At 46.2% G+C, this 17,067-nt stretch overlaps 4 non-coding genes and 35 pseudogenes across 4 annotated transcripts; all 39 read right to left on the bottom strand.

Annotated features, from left to right (window-relative positions):
* Positions 1-17: 17 nt before the first annotated feature.
* On the bottom strand, positions 18-136 carry LOC140303602 (5S ribosomal RNA; annotated as a pseudogene).
* A 269-nt stretch (positions 137-405) lies between these two features.
* LOC140313974 (5S ribosomal RNA) lies at positions 406-524 on the bottom strand (annotated as a pseudogene).
* Positions 525-793: 269 nt separating this feature from the next.
* Positions 794-917, bottom strand: LOC140268556 (5S ribosomal RNA; annotated as a pseudogene).
* Positions 918-1,186: 269 nt separating this feature from the next.
* On the bottom strand, positions 1,187-1,305 carry LOC140277122 (5S ribosomal RNA; annotated as a pseudogene).
* A 272-nt stretch (positions 1,306-1,577) lies between these two features.
* Positions 1,578-1,696, bottom strand: LOC140295434 (5S ribosomal RNA; annotated as a pseudogene).
* Positions 1,697-1,965: 269 nt separating this feature from the next.
* On the bottom strand, positions 1,966-2,084 carry LOC140313009 (5S ribosomal RNA; annotated as a pseudogene).
* Positions 2,085-2,353: 269 nt separating this feature from the next.
* LOC140311758 (5S ribosomal RNA) lies at positions 2,354-2,472 on the bottom strand (annotated as a pseudogene).
* A 272-nt stretch (positions 2,473-2,744) lies between these two features.
* LOC140296863 (5S ribosomal RNA) lies at positions 2,745-2,863 on the bottom strand (annotated as a pseudogene).
* Positions 2,864-3,132: 269 nt separating this feature from the next.
* Positions 3,133-3,251, bottom strand: LOC140276319 (5S ribosomal RNA; annotated as a pseudogene).
* A 266-nt stretch (positions 3,252-3,517) lies between these two features.
* LOC140289487 (5S ribosomal RNA) lies at positions 3,518-3,636 on the bottom strand (annotated as a pseudogene).
* Positions 3,637-3,908: 272 nt separating this feature from the next.
* Positions 3,909-4,027, bottom strand: LOC140305388 (5S ribosomal RNA; annotated as a pseudogene).
* A 269-nt stretch (positions 4,028-4,296) lies between these two features.
* Positions 4,297-4,415, bottom strand: LOC140296031 (5S ribosomal RNA; annotated as a pseudogene).
* Positions 4,416-5,071: 656 nt separating this feature from the next.
* On the bottom strand, positions 5,072-5,190 carry LOC140294598 (5S ribosomal RNA; annotated as a pseudogene).
* A 269-nt stretch (positions 5,191-5,459) lies between these two features.
* Positions 5,460-5,578, bottom strand: LOC140310935 (5S ribosomal RNA; annotated as a pseudogene).
* Positions 5,579-5,848: 270 nt separating this feature from the next.
* On the bottom strand, positions 5,849-5,967 carry LOC140298865 (5S ribosomal RNA). The gene has a single exon (XR_011914466.1). It is a non-coding gene; the product is annotated as a 5S ribosomal RNA (ribosomal RNA).
* A 269-nt stretch (positions 5,968-6,236) lies between these two features.
* Positions 6,237-6,355, bottom strand: LOC140288786 (5S ribosomal RNA; annotated as a pseudogene).
* A 269-nt stretch (positions 6,356-6,624) lies between these two features.
* Positions 6,625-6,743, bottom strand: LOC140293113 (5S ribosomal RNA; annotated as a pseudogene).
* A 269-nt stretch (positions 6,744-7,012) lies between these two features.
* Positions 7,013-7,131, bottom strand: LOC140299000 (5S ribosomal RNA). Its single transcript, XR_011914590.1, has one exon. It is a non-coding gene; the product is annotated as a 5S ribosomal RNA (ribosomal RNA).
* A 269-nt stretch (positions 7,132-7,400) lies between these two features.
* On the bottom strand, positions 7,401-7,519 carry LOC140272195 (5S ribosomal RNA; annotated as a pseudogene).
* A 657-nt stretch (positions 7,520-8,176) lies between these two features.
* LOC140289307 (5S ribosomal RNA) lies at positions 8,177-8,295 on the bottom strand (annotated as a pseudogene).
* Positions 8,296-8,567: 272 nt separating this feature from the next.
* On the bottom strand, positions 8,568-8,686 carry LOC140303595 (5S ribosomal RNA; annotated as a pseudogene).
* Positions 8,687-8,955: 269 nt separating this feature from the next.
* Positions 8,956-9,074, bottom strand: LOC140298998 (5S ribosomal RNA). Its single transcript, XR_011914589.1, has one exon. It is a non-coding gene; the product is annotated as a 5S ribosomal RNA (ribosomal RNA).
* Positions 9,075-9,343: 269 nt separating this feature from the next.
* LOC140295788 (5S ribosomal RNA) lies at positions 9,344-9,462 on the bottom strand (annotated as a pseudogene).
* Positions 9,463-9,731: 269 nt separating this feature from the next.
* LOC140307712 (5S ribosomal RNA) lies at positions 9,732-9,850 on the bottom strand (annotated as a pseudogene).
* Positions 9,851-10,507: 657 nt separating this feature from the next.
* LOC140296699 (5S ribosomal RNA) lies at positions 10,508-10,626 on the bottom strand (annotated as a pseudogene).
* Positions 10,627-10,898: 272 nt separating this feature from the next.
* LOC140303590 (5S ribosomal RNA) lies at positions 10,899-11,017 on the bottom strand (annotated as a pseudogene).
* A 269-nt stretch (positions 11,018-11,286) lies between these two features.
* Positions 11,287-11,405, bottom strand: LOC140313969 (5S ribosomal RNA; annotated as a pseudogene).
* Positions 11,406-12,062: 657 nt separating this feature from the next.
* LOC140289306 (5S ribosomal RNA) lies at positions 12,063-12,181 on the bottom strand (annotated as a pseudogene).
* Positions 12,182-12,453: 272 nt separating this feature from the next.
* Positions 12,454-12,572, bottom strand: LOC140303584 (5S ribosomal RNA; annotated as a pseudogene).
* A 269-nt stretch (positions 12,573-12,841) lies between these two features.
* Positions 12,842-12,960, bottom strand: LOC140298997 (5S ribosomal RNA). The gene has a single exon (XR_011914588.1). It is a non-coding gene; the product is annotated as a 5S ribosomal RNA (ribosomal RNA).
* Positions 12,961-13,229: 269 nt separating this feature from the next.
* Positions 13,230-13,348, bottom strand: LOC140295787 (5S ribosomal RNA; annotated as a pseudogene).
* Positions 13,349-13,617: 269 nt separating this feature from the next.
* Positions 13,618-13,736, bottom strand: LOC140307704 (5S ribosomal RNA; annotated as a pseudogene).
* Positions 13,737-14,393: 657 nt separating this feature from the next.
* On the bottom strand, positions 14,394-14,512 carry LOC140296698 (5S ribosomal RNA; annotated as a pseudogene).
* A 272-nt stretch (positions 14,513-14,784) lies between these two features.
* On the bottom strand, positions 14,785-14,903 carry LOC140303580 (5S ribosomal RNA; annotated as a pseudogene).
* A 269-nt stretch (positions 14,904-15,172) lies between these two features.
* LOC140313964 (5S ribosomal RNA) lies at positions 15,173-15,291 on the bottom strand (annotated as a pseudogene).
* A 272-nt stretch (positions 15,292-15,563) lies between these two features.
* LOC140269757 (5S ribosomal RNA) lies at positions 15,564-15,682 on the bottom strand (annotated as a pseudogene).
* A 269-nt stretch (positions 15,683-15,951) lies between these two features.
* Positions 15,952-16,075, bottom strand: LOC140295916 (5S ribosomal RNA; annotated as a pseudogene).
* A 269-nt stretch (positions 16,076-16,344) lies between these two features.
* LOC140290191 (5S ribosomal RNA) lies at positions 16,345-16,462 on the bottom strand (annotated as a pseudogene).
* A 269-nt stretch (positions 16,463-16,731) lies between these two features.
* Positions 16,732-16,849, bottom strand: LOC140290190 (5S ribosomal RNA; annotated as a pseudogene).
* Between the last annotated feature and the right edge of the window lie 218 nt (positions 16,850-17,067).

Raw genomic sequence — 17,067 nt, 5'->3', positions numbered from 1 at the left:
GTAGAGAGTAGAGAAGAAGCTTACAGCACCTGGTATTCCCAAGTGGTCTCCCATGCAAGTACTAACCAGGCCCAACCCTGCTTGGCTTCCAAGATCAGACGAGGTCAGGCATGTTCCGGGTGGTGTGGCCGTAAGCAGCAATGTCTCTGACAAATGTGCATTATATAGGTACTGGAATCATACGGTTCCTCTATGCAACCAGATAATTGCCGAGAAAGGCTGATGTGTAGCGGGTAAATCATCTTCTCTGATGTGATCATTCTCTGCAACTGAAACTGAGACTCTCAGATCACTTCATGTCTGCCAACAAAGCAGCAGCAGCTGAAGATGACCAACTTCCTCATGTGTCACAGGGTGGTCAGACGTTGCAACAAAATACATGCAGGTGGTTGAGAGAAGAGAAAAAGCTTACAGCACCTGGTATTCCCAAGTTGTCTCCAATTCAAGTACTAACAAGGCCCAACCCTGCTTGGCTTCCAAGATCAGACGAGCTCGGGCATGTTCAGGGTGGTGTGGCCGTAAGCAACAATGTCTGTGACAAATGTGCATTATATAGGTACTGGAATCATACGGTTCCTCTATGCAACCAGATAATTGCCGAGAAAGGCTGACTTGTTATGGGCACATCTTCTTCCCTGATGTGATTATTCTCTGCAGCTGAAACTGAGACTCTCAGATCACTTTGTGTCTGCCAACAAAGCAGCAGCAGCTGAAGATGACCAACTTCCTCATGTGTCACAGGGTGATCAGATGTTACAACAAAAGACATGCAGGTGGTAGAGAGAAGAGAAAAAGCTTACAGCACCTGGTATTCCCAAGCAGTCTCCCACCCAAGTACTAACCAGGCACAACCCTGCTTGGCTTCCGAGATCAGACGAGGTCGGGCATATTATATTCAGGGTGGTGTGGCCGTAAGCGACAATCTCTGTGACAAATGTGTATTATATAGGTACTGGAATCATACACTTCCTCTATGTAACCAGATAATTGCCGAGAAAGGCTGACTCTTAGTGGTTACATCTTCCTTCTTGATGTGATCATTCTCTTCAGCTGAAACTGAGACTCTCAGATCACTTCGTGTCTGCCAACAAAGCAGCAGAAGCTGAAGATGACCAACTTCCTCATGTGTCACAGGGTGATCAGACATTGCAACAAAAGACATGCAGGTTGTAGAGAGAAGAGAAAAAGCTTACAGCACCTGGTATTCGCAAGCAGTCTCCCATTCAAGAACTAACCAGGCCCAACCCTGCTTGGCTTCCGAGATCAGACGAGGTCGAGCTTATTCAGGGTGGTGTGGCTGTAAGCAACAATATCTGGTACAAATGTGTATTATATAGGTACTGGAATCATACACTTCCTCTATGTAACCAGATAATTGCCGAGAAAGGCTGACTCTTAGTGGGCACATCTTCCTCCTTGATGTGATTATTCTCTGGAGCTGAAACTGAGACTCTCAGATCACTTCATGTCTGCCAACAAAGCAGCAGCAGCAGCTGAAGATGATCAACTTCCTCATGTGTCACAGGGTGATCAGACGTTGCAACAAAAGACATGCAGGTTGTAGAGAGAAGAGAAAAAGCTTACAGCAAATGGTATTTTCAAGCGGTCTCCCACCCAAGTACTAACCAGAACCAACCCTGCTTGGCTTCCGAGATCAGACGAGGTCAGGCATATTGAGGGTGGTGTGGCCGTAAGCAACAATGTCTGTGACAAATGTGCATTATATAAGTACAGGAATCATACGGTTCCTCTATGTAACCAGATAATTGCTGAGAAAGGCTGATGTGTAGTGGGCACATCATCTTCCCTGACGTGATTATTCTCTTCAGCTGAAACTGAGACTCTCAGATCACTTCGTGTCTTCCAACAAAGCAGCAGCAGCTGAAGATGACCAACTTCCTCATGTGTCACAGGGTGATCAGACGTTGCAACAAAAGACATGCAGGTTGTAGAGAGAAGAGAAAACGCTTACAGCACCTGGTATTCCCAAGCAGTCTCCCATTGAAGTACTAACCAGGCCCAACCCTCCTTAGCTTCCGAGATCAGACGAGGTCGGGCATATTCAGGGTGGTGTGGCCGTAAGGAACAATTTCTGTGACAAATGTGCATTATATAAGTACTGGAATCATACACTTCCTCTATGTAACCAGATCATTTCCGAGAAAGGCTCACTTGTTATGGGCACATCTTCTTCCCTGATGTGATCATTCTCTGCAGCTGAAACTGAGACTCTCAGATCACTTCGTGTCTGCCAACAAAGCAGCAGCAGCTGAAGATGACCAACTTCCTCATGTGTCACAGGGTGATCAGACGTTGCAACAAAAGACATGCAGGTGGTAGAGAGAAGAGAAAAAGCTTACAGCACCTGGTATTCCCAAGAGGTCTTCCATCCAAGTACTAACCAGGCCCAACCCTCCTTGGCTTCCAAGATCAGACGAGGTCGGGCATATTCAGGGTGGTGCGGCCGTAAGCAACAATAGCTGTGACAAATGTGCATTATATAGGTACTGGAATCATACACTTCTTCTATGTAACCAGATAATTGCAGAGAAAGGCTGACTTGTAGTGGGCACATCTTCTTCCCTGATGTGATTATTCTCTGCAGCTGAAACTGAGACTCTCAGATCACTTCGTGTCTAACAACAAAGAAGCAGCAGCTGCTGAAGATGACCAACTTCCTCATGTGTCACATGATGATCAGACGTTGCAACAAAAGACATGCAGGTGGTAGAGAGAAGAGAAGAAGCTTACAGCACCTGGTATTCCCAAGTAGTCTCCCATCCAAGTACTAAGCAGGCTCAACCCTGCTTGGCTTCCGAGATCAGACGAGGTCGGGCATGTTCAGGGTGGTGTGGCCGTAAGCAACAATGTCTCTGACAAATGTGCATTATATAGGTACTGGAATCATACGGTTCCTCTATGCAACCAGATAATTGCCGAGAAAGGCTGATAAGTAGTGGGCACATCTTCTTCCCTGACGTGATTATTCTCTCGAGCTGAAACTGAGACTCTCAGATCACTTTGTGTCTGCCAACAAAGCAGCAGAAGCTGAAGATGACCAACTTCCTCATGTGTCACAGGGTGATCAGACATTGCAACAAAAGACATGCAGGTGGTAGAGAGAAGAGAAAAAGCTTACAACACCTGGTATTCCGAAGAGGTCTTCCATCCAAGTACAAACCAGGCCCAACCCTGCTTGGCTTCCGAGATCAGACGAGGTCGGGCATGTTCAGGGTTGTGTGGCCGTAAGCAACGTCTCTGACAAATGTGCATTATATAGGTACTGGAATCATACGGTTCCTCTATGCACCCAGATAATTGCAGAGAAAGGCTGATGTGTAGCGGGCATATCATCTTCTCTGATGTGATCATTCTCTGCAACTGAAACTGAGACTCTCAGATCACTTCGTGTCAGCCAACAAAGCAGCAGCAGCTGAAGATGACCAACTTCCTCATGTGTCACAGGGTGATCAGACGTTGCAACAAAAGACATGCAGGTGGTAGAGAGAAGAGAAAAAGCTTACAGCACCTGGTATTCCCAAGAGGTCTTCCATCCAAGTACTAACCACGCCCAACCCTCCTTGGCTTCCAAGATCAGACGAGGTCGGGCATATTCAGGGTGGTGCGGCCGTAAGCAACAATAGCTGTGACAAATGTGCATTATATAGGTACTGGAATCATACACTTCTTCTATGTAACCAGATAATTGCAGAGAAAGGCTGACTTGTAGTGGGCACATCTTCTTCCCTGATGTGATTATTCTCTGCAGCTGAAACTGAGACTCTCAGATCACTTCGTGTCTGCCAACAAAGAAGCAGCAGCTGCTGAAGATGACCAACTTCCTCATGTGTCACAGGATGATCAGACGTTGCAAGAAAAGACATGCAGGTGGTAGAGAGAAGAGAAGAAGCTTACAGCACCTGGTATTCTCAAGCAGTCTCCCATCCAAGTACTAAGCAGGCTCAACCCTGCTTGGCTTCCGAGATCAGACGAGGTCGGGCATGTTCAGGGTGGTGTGGCCGTAAGCAACAATGTCTCTGACAAATGTGCATTATATAGGTACTGGAATCATACGGTTCCTCTATGCAACCAGATAATTGCCGAGAAAGGCTGATGTGTAGCGGGCATATCATCTTCTCTGATGTGATCATTCTCTTCAGCTGAAACTGAGACTCTCAGATCACTTCGTGTCTGCCAACAAAGCAGCAGAAGCTGAAGATGACCAACTTCCTCATGTGTCACAGGGTGATCAGACGTTGCAACAAAAGACATGCAGGTGGTAGAGAGAAGATAAAAAGCTTAAGGCACCTGGTATTCCCAAGCGGTCTACTATTCAAGCACTAACCAGGCGCAACCCTGCTTGGCTTCCGAGATCAGACGAGGTCGGGCTTATTCAGGGTGGTGTGGCCGTAAGCAACTATATCGGTGACAAATGTGCATTATATAGGTACTGGAATATTACACTTCCTCTGTGTAACCAGATAATTGCCGAAAAAGGCTGACTTGTAGTGGGTTCATCTTCCTCCTTGATGTGATTATTCTCTTCAGCTGAAACTGAGACTCTCAGATCACCTTGTGTCTATCAACAAAGCAGCAGCAGGTGAAGATGACCAACTTCTTCACGTGTCACAGGGTGATCAGACGTTGCAACAAAAGACATGCAGGTGGTAGAGAGAAGAGAAAAAGCTTACAGCACCTGGTATTCCCAAGCTGTCTCCCATCCAAGTACTAACCAGGTACAACCTTCTTGGTGTCCGAGATCAGACGAGGTCTGGCTTATTCAGGGTGGTGTGGCCGTAAGCAACAATGTCTCTGACAAATGTGCATTATATAGGTACTGGAATCATACGGTTCCTCTATGCAACCAGATAATTGCCGAGAAAGGCTGATGTGTAGCGGGCAAATCATCTTCTCTGATGTGATCATTCTCTGCAACTGAAACTGAGACTCTCAGATCACTTTGTGTCAGCCAACAAAGCAGGAGCAGCTGAAGATGACCAACTTCCTCATGTGTCACAGGGTGATCAGATGTTGCAACAAAAGACATGCAGGTTGTAGAGAGAAGAGAAAACACTTACAGCACCTGGTATTCCCAAGCAGTCTCCCATCCAAGTACTAAGCAGGCTCAACGCTGCTTGGCTTCCGAGATCAGACGAGGGCGGGTATGTTCAGGGTGGTGTGGCCGTAAGCAACAATGTGTCTGACAAAAGTGCATTATATTAGTACAGGAATCATACGGTTCCTCTATGTAACCAGATAATTGCTGAGAAAGGCTGATGTGTAGTGGGCACATCTTCTTCCCTGACGTGATTATTCTCTTCAGCTGAAACTGAGACTCTCAGATCACTTCGTGTCTTCCAACAAAGCAGCAGCAGCTGAAGATGACCAACTTCCTCATGTGTCACAGGGTGATCAGACGTTGCAACAAAAGACATGCAGGTTGTAGAGAGAAGAGAAAACGCTTACAGCACCTGGTATTCCCAAGCAGTCTCCCATCCAAGTACTAACCAGGCCCAACCCTCCTTGGCTTCTGAGATCAGACGAGGTCAGACATATTCAGGGTGGTTTGGCCGTAAGCAACAATCTCTGTGACAAATGTGCATTATATAGGCAATGGAATCATATGGTTCCTCTATGTAACAAGATAATTGCCAAAAAAAGGCTGATATATAGTGGGCACATCTTGTTCCCTGACGTGATAATTTTCTCCAGCTGAAAATGAGACTCTAAGATCACTTCGTGTCTGCCAACAAAGCAGCAGCAGCTGAAGATGACCAACTTCCTCATGTGTCACAGGGTGATCAGACGTTGCAACAAAAGACATGCAGGTGGTTGAGAGAAGAGAAAAAGCTTACAGCACCTGGTATTCCCAAGCGGTCTCCCATCCAAGTACTAACCAGGCCCAACCGTGCTTGGCTTCCAAGATCAGACGAGGTTGGGCATATTCAGGGTGGTGTGGCCGTAAGTAACAATGTCTGTGACAAATGTGCATTATATAGGTACTGGAATCATACGGTTCCTCTATGCAACCATATAATTGCCAAGAAAGGCTGATATGTAGTGGGCACATCTTGTTCCCTGACGTGATCATTTTCTCCAGCTGAAAATGAGACTCTAAGATCACTTCGTGTCTGCCAACAAAGCAGCAGAAAATGAAGATGACCAACTTCCTCATGTGTCACAGGGTGATCAGACGTTGCAACAAAAGACATGCAGGTGGTTGAGAGAAGAGAAAAAGCTTACATCACCTGATAATCCCAAGCGGTCTCCCATCCAAGTACTAACCAGGCCCAACCCTGCTTGGCTTCCGAGATCAGACGAGGTCAGGCATGTTCCGGGTGGTGTGGCCGTAAGCAGCAATGTCTCTGACAAATGTGCATTATATAGGTACTGGAATCATACGGTTCCTCTATGCAACCAGATAATTGCCGAGAAAAGCTGATGTGTAGCGGGTAAATCATCTTCTCTGATGTGATCATTCTCTGCAACTGAAACTGAGACTCTCAGATCACTTTGTGTCTGCCAACAAGGCAGCAGCAGCTGAAGATGACCAACTTCCTCATGTGTCACAGGGCGATCAGACGTTGCAACAAAAGACATGCAGGTGGTAGAGAGAAGAGAAAAAGCTTACAGCACCTGGTATTCCCAAGCGGTCTCTCATCAAAGTACTAACCAGGCCCAACCCTCCTTGGCTTCTGAGATCAAACGATGTCAGACATATTCAGGGTGGTTTGGCCGTAAGCAACAATCTCTGTGACAAATGTGCATTATATAGGCAATGGAATCATATGGTTCCTCTATGTAACAAGATAATTGCCGAAAAAGGCTGATATATAGTGGGCACATCTTGTTCCCTGACGTGATAATTTTCTCCAGCTGAAAATGAGACTCTAAGATCACTTCGTGTCTGCCAACAAAGCAGCAGCAGCTGAAGATGACCAACTTCCTCATGTGTCACAGGGTGATCAGACGTTGCAACAAAAGACATGCAGGTGGTTGAGAGAAGAGAAAAAGCTTACAGCACCTGGTATTCCCAAGCGGTCTCCCATCCAAGTACTAACCAGGCCCAACCCTGCTTGGCTTCCAAGATCAGACGAGGTTGGGCATATTCCGGGTGGTGTGGCCGTAAGTAACAATGTTTGTGACAAATGTGCATTATATAGGTACTGGAATCATACGGTTCCTCTATGCAACCATATAATTGCCAAGAAAGGCTGATATGTAGTGGGCACATCTTGTTCCCTGACGTGATAATTTTCTCCAGCTGAAAATGAGACTTTAAGATCACTTCGTGTCTGCCAACAAAGCAGCAGAAAATGAAGATGACCAACTTCCTCATGTGTCACAGGGTGATCAGACGTTGCAACAAAAGACATGCAGGTGGTTGAGAGAAGAGAAAAAGCTTACAGCACCTGATAATCCCAAGCGGTCTCCCATCCAAGTACTAACCAGGCACAACCCTGCTTGGCTTTCGAGATCAGACGAGGTCGGGCATATTCAGGGTGGTGTGGCCGTAAGCAACAATGTCTCTGACAAATGTAAATTGTATAGGTACTGGAATCATACGTTTCCTCTATATAACCAGATAATTGCAGAGAAAGGCTGATAAATAGTGGACACATCTTCTTCCCTGACGTGATTATTCTCTCCAGCTGAAAATGAGACTCTCAGATCACTTCGTGTCTGCCAACAAAGCAGCAGCAGCTGAAGATGACCAACTTCCTCATGTGTCACAGGGCGAACAGACGTTGCAACAAAATACATGCAGGTGGTAGAGAGAAGAGAAAAAGATTACATCACCTGGTATTCCCAAGCGGTGTCCCATCAAAGTACTAACCAGAACCAGCCCTCCTTGGCTTCCGAGATCAGACAAGGTCAGACATATTCAGGGTGGTTTGTCCGTAAGTAACAATCTCTGTGACAAATGTGCATTATATAGGCAATGGAATCATACACTTCCTCTATGTAACCAGATAATTGCCGAGAAAGGCTGATATGTAGTGGGCACATCTTCTTCCCTGACGTGATAATTCTCTCCAGCTGAAAATGAGACTCTCAGATCACTTTGTGTCTGCCAACAAAGCAGCAGCAGCTGAAGATGACCAACTTCCTCATGTGTCACAGGGTGATCAGACGTTGCAACAAAAGACATGCAGGTGGTAGAGAGAAGAGAAAAAGCTTACAGCACCTGGTATTCCCAAGCAGTCTTCCATCCAAGTACTAACCAGGCCCAAACCTGCTTGACTTCCAAGATCAGACAAGGTCGGGCTTATTCAGGGTGGTGTGGCCGTAAGCAACAATATCTGTGACAAATGTGCATTATATAGGTACTGGAATCATACACTTCCTCTATGTAACCAGATAATTGCCCAGAAAGGCTGACTTGTAGTGGGCACATCTTCTTCCCTGATGTGATTATTCTCTGCAGCTGAAATTGACACTCTCAGATCACTTCGTGTCTGCCAACAAAGACGCAAAAGCAGCTGAAGATGACCAACTTCCTCATGTGTCACAGGAGGATCAGACGTTGCCACAAAAGACATGAAGGTGGTAGAGAGTAGAGAAGAAGCTTACAGCACCTGGTATTCCCAAGTGGTCTCCCATGCAAGTACTAACCAGGCCCAACCCTGCTTGGCTTCCAAGATCAGACGAGGTCAGGCATGTTCCGGGTGGTGTGGCCGTAAGCAGCAATGTCTCTGACAAATGTGCATTATATAGGTACTGGAATCATACGGTTCCTCTATGCAACCAGATAATTGCCGAGAAAGGCTGATGTGTAGCGGGTAAATCATCTTCTCTGATGTGATCATTCTCTGCAACTGAAACTGAGACTCTCAGATCACTTCATGTCTGCCAACAAAGCAGCAGCAGCTGAAGATGACCAACTTCCTCATGTGTCACAGGGTGATCAGACGTTGCAACAAAAGACATGCAGGTGGTTGAGAGAAGAGAAAAAGCTTACAGCACCTGGTATTCCCAAGCGGTCTCCCATCCAAGTACTAACCAGGCCCAACCCTGCTTGGCTTCCAAGATCAGACGAGGTTGGGCATATTCCGGGTGGTGTGGCCGTAAGTAACAATGTTTGTGACAAATGTGCATTATATAGGTACTGGAATCATACGGTTCCTCTATGCAACCATATAATTGCCAAGAAAGGCTGATATGTAGTGGGCACATCTTGTTCCCTGACGTGATAATTTTCTCCAGCTGAAAATGAGACTTTAAGATCACTTCGTGTCTGCCAACAAAGCAGCAGAAAATGAAGATGACCAACTTCCTCATGTGTCACAGGGTGATCAGACGTTGCAACAAAAGACATGCAGGTGGTTGAGAGAAGAGAAAAAGCTTACAGCACCTGATAATCCCAAGCGGTCTCCCATCCAAGTACTAACCAGGCACAACCCTGCTTGGCTTTCGAGATCAGACGAGGTTGGGCATATTCAGGGTGGTGTGGCGGTAAGCAACAATATCTGGTACAAATGTGTATTATATAGGTACTGGAATCATACGTTTCCTCTATATAACCAGATAATTGCAGAGAAAGGCTGATAAATAGTGGACACATCTTCTTCCCTGACGTGATTATTCTCTCCAGCTGAAAATGAGAATCTCAGGTCACTTCGTGTCTGCCAACAAAGCAGCAGCAGCTGAAGATGACCAACTTCCTCATGTGTCAGAGGGCGATCAGACCTTGCAACAAAATACATGCAGGTGGTAGAGAGAAGAGAAAAAGCTTACAGCACCTGGCATTCCCAAGGGGTCTCCCATTCAAGTACTAACCAGGCCCAACCCTGCTTGGGTTCCGAGATCAGTCGAGGTCGGGCATATTCAGGGTGGTGTGGCCGTAAGTAACAATGTCTGTGAAAAATGTGCATTATATAGGTACTGGAATAATACAGTTCCTCTATGTAACCAGATAATTGCAGAGAAAGGCTAACTTGTTGTGGGCACATCTTCTTCCTTGATGTGATTATTCTCTGCAGCTGAAACTGAGACTCTCAGATCACTTCGTGTCTGCTAACAAAGCAGCAGCAGCTGAAGATGACCAACTTCCTCATGTGTCACAGGGCGATCAGACATTGCAACAAAAGACATGTAGGTGGTAGAGAGAAGAGAAAAAGCTTACAGCACCTGGTATTCCCAAGCGGTGTCCCATCAAAGTACTAACCAGAACCAGCCCTCCTTGGCTTCCGAGATCAGACAAGGTCAGACATATTCAGGGTGGTTTGTCCGTAAGTAACAATCTCTGTGACAAATGTGCACTATATAGGCAATGGAATCATACACTTCCTCTATGTAACCAGATAATTGCCGAGAAAGGCTGATATGTAGTGGGCACATCTTCTTCCCTGACGTGATAATTCTCTCCAGCTGAAAATGAGACTCTCAGATCACTTTGTGTCTGCCAACAAAGCAGCAGCAGCTGAAGATGACCAACTTCCTCATGTGTCACAGGGTGATCAGACGTTGCAACAAAAGACATGCAGGTGGTAGAGAGAAGAGAAAAAGCTTACAGCACCTGGTATTCCCAAGCAGTCTCGCATCCAAGTACTAACGAGGCCCAAACCTGCTTGACTTCCAAGATCAGACAAGGTCGGGCTTATTCAGGGTGGTGTGGCCGTAAGCAACAATATCTGTGACAAATGTGCATTATATAGGCAATGGAATCATACACTTCCTCTATGTAACCAGATAATTGCCGAGAAAGGCTGACTTGTAGTGGGCACATCTTCTTCCCTGATGTGATTATTCTCTGCAGCTGAAATTGACACTCTCAGATCACTTCGTGTCTGCCAACAAAGACGCAGCAGCAGCTGAAGATGACCAACTTCCTCATGTGTCACAGGAGGATCAGACGTTGCCACAAAAGACATGAAGGTGGTAGAGAGTAGAGAAGAAGCTTACAGCACCTGGTATTCCCAAGTGGTCTCCCATGCAAGTACTAACCAGGCCCAACCCTGCTTGGCTTCCAAGATCAGACGAGGTCAGGCATGTTCCGGGTGGTGTGGCCGTAAGCAGCAATGTCTCTGACAAATGTGCATTATATAGGTACTGGAATCATACGGTTCCTCTATGCAACCAGATAATTGCCGAGAAAGGCTGATGTGTAGCGGGTAAATCATCTTCTCTGATGTGATCATTCTCTGCAACTGAAACTGAGACTCTCAGATCACTTCATGTCTGCCAACAAAGCAGCAGCAGCTGAAGATGACCAACTTCCTCATGTGTCACAGGGTGGTCAGACGTTGCAACAAAAGACATGCAGGTGGTTGAGAGAAGAGAAAAAGCTTACAGCACCTGGTATTCCCAAGTTGTCTCCAATTCAAGTACTAACAAGGCCCAACCCTGCTTGGCTTCCAAGATCAGACGAGCTCGGGCATGTTCAGGGTGGTGTGGCCGTAAGCGACAATGTCTTTGACAAATGTGCATTATATAGGTAATGGAATCATACGGTTCCTCTATGTAACCAGATAATTGCAGAGAAAGGCTGATAAATAGTGGACACATCTTCTTCCCTGACGTGATTATTCTCTCCAGCTGAAAATGAGACTCTCAGATCACTTCGTGTCTGCCAACAAAGCAGCAGCAGCTGAAGATGACCAACTTCCTCATGTGTCACAGGGCGAACAGACGTTGCAACAAAATACATGCAGGTGGTAGAGAGAAGAGAAAAAGATTACATCACCTGGTATTCCCAAGCGGTGTCCCATCAAAGTACTAACCAGAACCAGCCCTCCTTGGCTTCCGAGATCAGACAAGGTCAGACATATTCAGGGTGGTTTGTCCGTAAGTAACAATCTCTGTGACAAATGTGCATTATATAGGCAATGGAATCATACACTTCCTCTATGTAACCAGATAATTGCCGAGAAAGGCTGATATGTAGTGGGCACATCTTCTTCCCTGACGTGATAATTCTCTCCAGCTGAAAATGAGACTCTCAGATCACTTTGTGTCTGCCAACAAAGCAGCAGCAGCTGAAGATGACCAACTTCCTCATGTGTCACAGGGTGATCAGACGTTGCAACAAAAGACATGCAGGTGGTAGAGAGAAGAGAAAAAGCTTACAGCACCTGGTATTCCCAAGCAGTCTTCCATCCAAGTACTAACCAGGCCCAAACCTGCTTGACTTCCAAGATCAGACAAGGTCGGGCTTATTCAGGGTGGTGTGGCCGTAAGCAACAATATCTGTGACAAATGTGCATTATATAGGTACTGGAATCATACACTTCCTCTATGTAACCAGATAATTGCCCAGAAAGGCTGACTTGTAGTGGGCACATCTTCTTCCCTGATGTGATTATTCTCTGCAGCTGAAATTGACACTCTCAGATCACTTCGTGTCTGCCAACAAAGACGCAAAAGCAGCTGAAGATGACCAACTTCCTCATGTGTCACAGGAGGATCAGACGTTGCCACAAAAGACATGAAGGTGGTAGAGAGTAGAGAAGAAGCTTACAGCACCTGGTATTCCCAAGTGGTCTCCCATGCAAGTACTAACCAGGCCCAACCCTGCTTGGCTTCCAAGATCAGACGAGGTCAGGCATGTTCCGGGTGGTGTGGCCGTAAGCAGCAATGTCTCTGACAAATGTGCATTATATAGGTACTGGAATCATACGGTTCCTCTATGCAACCAGATAATTGCCGAGAAAGGCTGATGTGTAGCGGGTAAATCATCTTCTCTGATGTGATCATTCTCTGCAACTGAAACTGAGACTCTCAGATCACTTCATGTCTGCCAACAAAGCAGCAGCAGCTGAAGATGACCAACTTCCTCATGTGTCACAGGGTGATCAGACGTTGCAACAAAAGACATGCAGGTGGTTGAGAGAAGAGAAAAAGCTTACAGCACCTGGTATTCCCAAGCGGTCTCCCATCCAAGTACTAACCAGGCCCAACCCTGCTTGGCTTCCAAGATCAGACGAGGTTGGGCATATTCCGGGTGGTGTGGCCGTAAGTAACAATGTTTGTGACAAATGTGCATTATATAGGTACTGGAATCATACGGTTCCTCTATGCAACCATATAATTGCCAAGAAAGGCTGATATGTAGTGGGCACATCTTGTTCCCTGACGTGATAATTTTCTCCAGCTGAAAATGAGACTTTAAGATCACTTCGTGTCTGCCAACAAAGCAGCAGAAAATGAAGATGACCAACTTCCTCATGTGTCACAGGGTGATCAGACGTTGCAACAAAAGACATGCAGGTGGTTGAGAGAAGAGAAAAAGCTTACAGCACCTGATAATCCCAAGCGGTCTCCCATCCAAGTACTAACCAGGCACAACCCTGCTTGGCTTTCGAGATCAGACGAGGTTGGGCATATTCAGGGTGGTGTGGCGGTAAGCAACAATATCTGGTACAAATGTGTATTATATAGGTACTGGAATCATACGTTTCCTCTATATAACCAGATAATTGCAGAGAAAGGCTGATAAATAGTGGACACATCTTCTTCCCTGACGTGATTATTCTCTCCAGCTGAAAATGAGAATCTCAGGTCACTTCGTGTCTGCCAACAAAGCAGCAGCAGCTGAAGATGACCAACTTCCTCATGTGTCAGAGGGCGATCAGACCTTGCAACAAAATACATGCAGGTGGTAGAGAGAAGAGAAAAAGCTTACAGCACCTGGCATTCCCAAGGGGTCTCCCATTCAAGTACTAACCAGGCCCAACCCTGCTTGGGTTCCGAGATCAGTCGAGGTCGGGCATATTCAGGGTGGTGTGGCCGTAAGTAACAATGTCTGTGAAAAATGTGCATTATATAGGTACTGGAATAATACAGTTCCTCTATGTAACCAGATAATTGCAGAGAAAGGCTAACTTGTTGTGGGCACATCTTCTTCCTTGATGTGATTATTCTCTGCAGCTGAAACTGAGACTCTCAGATCACTTCGTGTCTGCTAACAAAGCAGCAGCAGCTGAAGATGACCAACTTCCTCATGTGTCACAGGGCGATCAGACATTGCAACAAAAGACATGTAGGTGGTAGAGAGAAGAGAAAAAGCTTACAGCACCTGGTATTCCCAAGCGGTGTCCCATCAAAGTACTAACCAGAACCAGCCCTCCTTGGCTTCCGAGATCAGACAAGGTCAGACATATTCAGGGTGGTTTGTCCGTAAGTAACAATCTCTGTGACAAATGTGCACTATATAGGCAATGGAATCATACACTTCCTCTATGTAACCAGATAATTGCCGAGAAAGGCTGATATGTAGTGGGCACATCTTCTTCCCTGACGTGATAATTCTCTCCAGCTGAAAATGAGACTCTCAGATCACTTTGTGTCTGCCAACAAAGCAGCAGCAGCTGAAGATGACCAACTTCCTCATGTGTCACAGGGTGATCAGACGTTGCAACAAAAGACATGCAGGTGGTAGAGAGAAGAGAAAAAGCTTACAGCACCTGGTATTCCCAAGCAGTCTCGCATCCAAGTACTAACGAGGCCCAAACCTGCTTGACTTCCAAGATCAGACAAGGTCGGGCTTATTCAGGGTGGTGTGGCCGTAAGCAACAATATCTGTGACAAATGTGCATTATATAGGCAATGGAATCATACACTTCCTCTATGTAACCAGATAATTGCCGAGAAAGGCTGACTTGTAGTGGGCACATCTTCTTCCCTGATGTGATTATTCTCTGCAGCTGAAATTGACACTCTCAGATCACTTCGTGTCTGCCAACAAAGACGCAGCAGCAGCTGAAGATGACCAACTTCCTCATGTGTCACAGGAGGATCAGACGTTGCCACAAAAGACATGAAGGTGGTAGAGAGTAGAGAAGAAGCTTACAGCACCTGGTATTCCCAAGTGGTCTCCCATGCAAGTACTAACCAGGCCCAACCCTGCTTGGCTTCCAAGATCAGACGAGGTCAGGCATGTTCCGGGTGGTGTGGCCGTAAGCAGCAATGTCTCTGACAAATGTGCATTATATAGGTACTGGAATCATACGGTTCCTCTATGCAACCAGATAATTGCCGAGAAAGGCTGATGTGTAGCGGGTAAATCATCTTCTCTGATGTGATCATTCTCTGCAACTGAAACTGAGACTCTCAGATCACTTCATGTCTGCCAACAAAGCAGCAGCAGCTGAAGATGACCAACTTCCTCATGTGTCACAGGGTGGTCAGACGTTGCAACAAAAGACATGCAGGTGGTTGAGAGAAGAGAAAAAGCTTACAGCACCTGGTATTCCCAAGTTGTCTCCAATTCAAGTACTAACAAGGCCCAACCCTGCTTGGCTTCCAAGATCAGACGAGCTCGGGCATGTTCAGGGTGGTGTGGCCGTAAGCGACAATGTCTTTGACAAATGTGCATTATATAGGTAATGGAATCATACGGTTCCTCTATGTAACCAGATAATTGCCGAGAAAGGCTGACTTGTAGTGGGCAAATCTTCTTCCCTCATGTGATCATTCTCTGCAGCTGAAACTGAGACTCTCAGATCACTTCGTGTCTGCCAACAAAGCAGCAGCAGCTGCTGAAGATGACCAACTTCCTCATGTGTCACAGGGTGATCAGACGTTGCAACAAAAGACATGCAGGTGGTCGAAAGAAGAGAAAAAGCTTAAAGCACCTGGTATTCCCAAGAGGTCTTCCATCCAAGTACTAACCAGGCCCAACCGTGCTTGGCTTCCGAGATCAGACGAGGTCGGGCATGTTCAACGTGGTGTGGCCGTAAGCAACAATGTCACTGACAAATGTGCATCATATAGGTACTGGAATCATACGGTTCCTCTATGCAACTAGATAATTGCAGAGAAAGGCTGATGTGTAGCTGGCATATCATCTTCTCTGATGTGATCATTCTCTGCAGCTGAAACTGAGACTCTCAGATCACTTCGTGTCTGCCAACAAAGCAGCAGCAGCTGAAGATGACCAACTTCCTCATGTGTCACAGGGTGATCAGATGTTGCAACAAAAGACATGCAGGTGGTAGAGAGAAGAGAAAAAGCTTACAGCACCTGGTATTCCCAAGCAGTCTCCCACCCAAGTACTAACCAGGCACAATCCTGCTTGGCTTCCGAGATCAGGCGAGGTCGGAAATATTATATTCAGGGTGGTGTGGCCGTAAGCGACAATCTCTGTGACAAATGTGCATTATATAGGTACTGGAATCATACGGTTCCTCTATGTAACCAGATAATTGCAGAGAAAGGCTTATGTGTAGTGGGCACATCTTCTTCCCTGACGTGATTATTCTCTGCAGCTGAAACTGAGACTCTCAGATCACTTCGTGTCTCCCAACAAAGCAGCAGAAGCTGAAGATGACCAACTTCCTCATGTGTCACAGGGTGATCAGACGTTGCAACAAAAGACATTCAAGTGGTCCAGAGAAGAGATAAAGCTTACAGCACCTGGTATTCCCAAGCAGTCTCCCACCCAAGTACTAACCAGGCCAACCGTGCTTGGCTTCCGAGATCAGACGAGGTCGGGCATGTTCAGGGTGGTGTGGCCGTAAGTAATAATCTCTGTGACAAATGTGCATTATATAGGTACTAGAATCATACGGTTCCTCTATGTAACCAGATAATTGCCAAGAAAGGCTGATGTGTAGTGGGCACATATTCTTCCCTGATGTGATTATTCTCTGCAGCTGAAACTGAGACTCTCAGATCACTTTGTGTCTGCCAACAAAGCAGCAGCAGCTGAAGATGACCAACTTCCTCATGTGTCACAGGGTGATCAGACGTTGCAACAAAAGACATTCAGGTGGTCCAGAGAAGAGATAAAGCTTACAGCACCTGGTATTCCCAAGCAGTCTCCCACCCAAGTACTAACCAGGCCAACCGTGCTTGGCTTCCGAGATCAGACGAGGTCGGGCATGTTCAGGGTGGTGTGGCCGTAAGTAATAATCTCTGTGACAAATGTGCATTATATAGGTACTGGAATCATACGGTTCCTCTATGTAACCAGATAATTGCCAAGAAAGGCTGATGTGTAGTGGGCACATATTGTTCCCTGATGTGATTATTCTCTGCAGCTGAAACTGAGACTCTCAGATCACTTTGTGTCTGCCAACAAAGCAGCAGCAGCTGAAGATGACCAACTTCCTCATGTGTCACAGG

Source organism: Leuresthes tenuis, unplaced genomic scaffold (genome assembly GCF_036924035.1).
Source record: "Leuresthes tenuis unplaced genomic scaffold, fLeuTen1.0.hap1 SCAF_1, whole genome shotgun sequence".
NCBI lineage: Eukaryota > Metazoa > Chordata > Actinopteri > Atheriniformes > Atherinopsidae > Leuresthes > Leuresthes tenuis.
The sequence above is the reverse complement of the archived record's forward strand: the minus strand, read 5'-3'. Positions and strand labels throughout refer to the sequence as shown.